Genomic DNA, 5,377 nt, shown 5'->3' with positions numbered 1-5,377 from the left:
GTTAAAGTTGCCAAACGGTGTGTCATCACACACGACGAACAACCATATGCGCTCATATTCACACGTAGGGACAATTTACTGTGACCCATTAATATGCCGTGCATGTTTTTTGGAATGTGGGAAGAAACCGGATTACCCAGAGAAAACCCACGAGGAGAACATGCAAACTCCACCGAGGAAGGCCGGAGCCGGAATCGAACCCTGCACCTCTGCATTGTGAGGCTAACACGCTCACCAGTCGAACGCCCCGCCCCCCCTCCCCCCTGAAGATTATTGATCTAATTAGGAGTGACACTGAGAGAAAAGTTGGACATGGTGTGTCCACAGCCAAGGCTAAACGATAAACTCACTAGGCTGTGTGGACAATAAGCGCGCATGGTTGTCAGTAATGTAACTTGCCAACAAAAGGCCTAGTACCCCACAAAAGGTCAGGGTTCACTGGGTCACTGGAGGAGGGTGTGTTTAGTAAGTGCAAATATAAGTAGACAATAGGAATTAGACAACCTAAGACCCTACGGTTGTACCATCGTTGTTTTAGGGGTGTGAACACTCAAACGGCAAAACAGAGAAACAAATGTTTTTCCAAAAAGTGTGAGTGCTGTGTTAGTTTGTCCATCCATTTGTTCGCTAGCGGGCCTCTTCCGGGCTCATATACAGTGAGACAATGTAATCATGCCATTCTTGATTTTGGACAGGGGGAATAATATAAACAGGGACTCTACCATTTGCAATTTGGGGCACTGTTTAGTTGAACTCTGATTTAAACAGTGAAAACCTATACGTTTGTAGTCGTCTTTTCTTAAACACTCCTATCATCCGTTTTCTGCTGTCTGTTTACGGCTCAACCCACATCATGTGCCGATTAGTGTTATTAGCCCTTGCTGCACAAGGCACGTTTGGTTAACGGCAGGCTATAAAAACTGCATCACAAACGTACCTCGTCCATCACGGCAGACTTTCTAAGGTTTTAAATTGCCTTTGGTTATACAGTACATACCTTTGTGTGGTTGCATGGCAGGGGGTCATCAGTGAGCTGCAACATAATGATGAGGCTATTATTTAAATTATGGGTTTGAGCTTTTGCCAGTGGAACTTGAAAGAGTCTCTGAATTACATTTTCTGACCATGCATATTACATCGGCTTCAACTTGAAATAAACTGAAAATTCAAATTAGAAAGAACTAAGTATATTATTATATTTTATATTAATATTATTTATATTAAATGAAGCCTTATGACCAAGAAAAATCAAGTTGTTCACTGAGAACATGTCCACGAAATGCACTGAGACCACGCCCTGCTCAACTGTCAACTGCCACTACCATGACTTGAAAAATAGATGCTACTTCGTTTAGCAGCTTTTTCATGCCACAACAACGAGGCACTCTAAAATCTACGTTTTTGTCTGTAAACACATCTCTGAATTTGTGACTCGTAAACAGGTTCGACATCTAAAGACAGTTTCTTAGGTTGACTTTTTGTTCCCATGCACCACCCAGCTCCGCCGTACAGCATGCTGAGTCAGAGAATCACAGAAATTCTGAAAACAGTCCAGCTTAATTGACCGATTGCTTTTAACTGATTTCATGTTCTGCTTGTGGAACGCTAAACAACAATGATTCAAACCTTCTCAATGTCCATTTCCTGCCATTCTCAGTCATGCATGTGGTCCAGAAGAGCCTTACCGTAAATCGGGTCTCCTCCTCCCGTTCGTAAATTGATAGCAGGACCTGGCGGAGCTGAGTCAACAAGGGGGGAAATGAAGAGTAGGAAGGATGGGGCGGGGGGGTACAGGGTGGTCCTCTGGGCTGCTGGGAAATTAATCTTTCAGGAGTATCTCATCTGCCATAGAGCAGTGGTTCTCAAACTTTTTACCCCAACTACCGCTTCACATCTACTAAGCTCTCCCAAGTACCGCTATAATGACAACAAATTATAAAACAGAAGTGTCCAAATGTTCTTCAAAAACTAGAAAGAGGTTTTATTCCGTGTGTGTCTATATGTACAGTATATATACCAGAAAATAGCAAAGTACTTAATAATGAATACAAGTTAATTGCAGTTCTAAAAGAGTACCGGTAAATGCAAATATATTCCTCAACGGGTACAATACATTTTTCACTCCTTTTGACATCTAATTGCTTGAAAATTTAACAAAAACCTTCAAATATATGACATCTAATGTCATACTAGCACTCCATTACGATTGAGTCATGCTAAAAATGTAATAGCCGTGGCGAACGTCTGCTTGTTTATAGGGCTAAAGCTAGCTTAGTACTGCTAGCACTGCTACGTTGTTGACACTACATATTGGTCCCCTGTGACTATTTATCCCATCTTTGCACTTTCGGAATCCAATGGCATTATTAATAGCCACGTTTGTTTTGCTAGTGAACACGTTCGTTTTGGTCAGAGACTCAAGGGCAGAGGGATTAGTGAAGTCTGGCTAGCTGTCCTACATGCCTTGCTAGCAGTTTTAAAACTCACATCCTTCATTACACCAAACTACCATTAATTCTGTGATTTTTTTTTTTTTACCATACCACAAGAGGTTAAATACCACAGTTTGAGAATCACTCCCCTTAGAATCTGGCAAAGCTTGCCTTTTGACTGACATTTCTTTAAACGAAAATGAGATGTTGATTGTGTCATTAGCAAGTACTTAGTGAACTTGGTGTTCATCAGGAAATGGAGACAAATGACTTGTTTTACTTTCTCTTCCAATCCCCCTTTTCTCTCAAATCCCGTCTTCTTTCTTTTGCTTGGGATTTGGCCTGTATTCTGGTGCTTAGCCAGAGCAGACCGGTTCGTTGGGTTCGACAAAAGCTGTAAGGCTTGTGTAGGCTGGAAGGGTGCACAAAAAAGCAGGGCCTCTTTGCAAGGGGCCGCAAAGAAACTCAAGGAGTGTATTGTCAGGACATTGCGAGACTGCATGACATCAGCCCCAAATAGCCATGATGTATGCACACCGCATAATGCACCTACATTATGTGGACAAAAGTATGCAGACAAGACTCCCAATAATCAATCAGGGGTTGGGCTTGAGCCAATCGGAATTTTTCATCTTATCCAGGCATTTTAGACAAAGGTATGTTTCGCATTCCGTGGGAAAAGTTTGGGAAAGGCGCTTGGAAAAACTTAACCCATTCAAACAGTTTGGGGATCAGTGACTTAAGAAGTTATTTACCAAAAAATGCCCAACATGGCTGACTCTACTTAACATGCATTGTGTGCAATGACCACCTTTCACTTACACAAAAAGCAAAAAAAAAAGAAAGTATAAAGAGGTTGTGTTACACACATTTTTGGTTGGAATTTGCAAAGAGCTCACTTCCTTGTAAGTGAGCTCTAATGACAAATTGAGTGTTTTGCGTGTCAGAATAAAGCCTGCGGCCGACATGAGGCGTGTTTGTGTTGGCCCACACATTAGGTGGTGTGTAAACACATACAATGGCGCACATGCAGCGGCCTACATTGCCAACTGAAGGACAAGCGGCACAAGAAGGAGTTTGTCTATTCATGTATGAACAGAGCAGCAGTGTCTCGGGAGTGGCTAGAGAGTGAGCTTTACCTCAACTGAGCAACTGAAACTCCACCCCAAAAAGTGTCTGATTTCTTCTGGTGCCACAAAATGGCAGCTAAGCACTACTTTTGTCTAAATGAAACTCCTCCACTTCCTTCAACATAGTTCCACGGCACTAACATATTACAAGATGGCGGCAAAACATTGTCTCGTCTAAATGAAGTTCCTCAAATCAATGAAACATTTTTCCTTGACACAGAGATGTCATTAGATGGCGCCAAAGTAATCCAGTCACTACTTTGACGTGAGCACAAAAACAGTCAATTGGCAATTTTTAAGACAAATAACGGAGGATGGGTTTCCTAAAAATGTTTTAATAAAATTAAAAAATGGGTGAAAAGGTGAATTCACAAACGTCACACCACAAAAATTGGTTCTCTGTACTGTTGTGTTATAATTCTAAATTGCACAGCCCATTTGCGGTGCTCATTAAAGCGACAATAAATCCATTTAGTCATTTTACGCAAAAATGGCAAATGTTATTTTATGGTTAAAATCCAAAAGGTGAGCTGCTAAATTTGACACCACCCTCTCAATAGAGCCGCCGATCTGCACAACGTTGAGTATCAGTGACTTGCTTGAGGCAAACGTTCTGTGTTTGATCACTGCCCAGTATGCAGGTGTTATGTTCTCCACACATCGTACGACTTTGCTCCTTTGGGGTTTTCTTTCATGGCATCAGATCATCTCTTGAGGTCACCGAGGTCAGACAGAAGAAGACAAAGATGACGGCGTTTCACCTCCGAGCGGATGATTACAGAGGTGTGCCTCGTTCATCTTCTCCAGCGTCATGCCTCCCTGGAGGTAAGATTCTACACCACTGTAAGACTGAAGACTGAAGGAAAGACGTAAGCCTCAAAGACCAAGGTCGAATAAATAAGCAGCACCGTTGAATCCCATTACCATATTTTTCGCATTATCAGTCACTTCATAGTATGAATCACATTTTTGAGGGAAATTTATTTTTCAAAAATCGAGACCAAAAACAGGACAGCTCGTTCCCGAAATTGTCATTCCCTAATCATCGGTGCTCGCCATGTCACACATTCGTTGACTTCTATTTCTTTTTCCGCTTCCATTTCTTCTACTTTCTCTTGGCAGTTTGCAAATAATTTTGGTGCATTCCCGCAACCTTCTGGTAACCGGACGTAATGCACCAAATTTATTTGCCAAACCCCAAAAGAAAGAAGAAGAAATGGAAGCAGAAGAAGAATTATGGCTTGTGTGACGTATCGCTAGTTTAGCATGTGGCTCGCTTACACCAGAGCAAGCATTCACAGCAGCAAAAGGCGCAATAACTCACCAAGATTCAACAAAGGACTCTAATTAGGGTAAGCCACTTTAAAGTAAAAAGAAAAACGTTTCCAGAGTTAGAAGCGGAAGTAATTAGGGAAACAGAGATTTTCGGGGCCATTTTTGTTTTTTTTTTTACACAATTTTACATGATTGGGCCCGAAAATCAACACTCAAGAAGGTTAGGAAGATATTTAAACCATATTTTTATATGAACATCACTGTGAAGTGATTTGCTTTGGGTTTGAATATTGTGCATGTTGAACATTTTGGCTGACAGTTTGATGTAGTCTGTTTTATTTTTCACGTTTTTAGACATAATGGAGTTTGTCAGTACCAACACAACACTTAGTCATCTTATCAGAAAAACACTTTTTTTGTGCAAACAATTTTAGGTTAGTGCTTGATTAGCATAGCAGCAAATAGAGCTAGCATATAAGAAAGATGTTAACATTATAATTGCTTTGTGAACATGTTACTGTAGTTAGAGAAATACTGAGG

The 5,377-nt window shown here is 41.1% G+C and overlaps 1 long non-coding RNA gene across 1 annotated transcript; it reads right to left on the bottom strand.

Annotated features, from left to right (window-relative positions):
- Positions 1-3,881: 3,881 nt before the first annotated feature.
- Positions 3,882-4,651, bottom strand: LOC127614253 (uncharacterized). Its single transcript, XR_007966436.1, has 2 exons — positions 4,487-4,651; positions 3,882-4,411 (listed from the first exon to the last, which is right to left on the bottom strand). It is a non-coding gene; the product is annotated as an uncharacterized LOC127614253 (long non-coding RNA).
- Between the last annotated feature and the right edge of the window lie 726 nt (positions 4,652-5,377).

The sequence above is a fragment of the Hippocampus zosterae genome, chromosome 14 (genome assembly GCF_025434085.1).
Source record: "Hippocampus zosterae strain Florida chromosome 14, ASM2543408v3, whole genome shotgun sequence".
Lineage (NCBI taxonomy): Eukaryota > Metazoa > Chordata > Actinopteri > Syngnathiformes > Syngnathidae > Hippocampus > Hippocampus zosterae.
The sequence above is the reverse complement of the archived record's forward strand: the minus strand, read 5'-3'. Positions and strand labels throughout refer to the sequence as shown.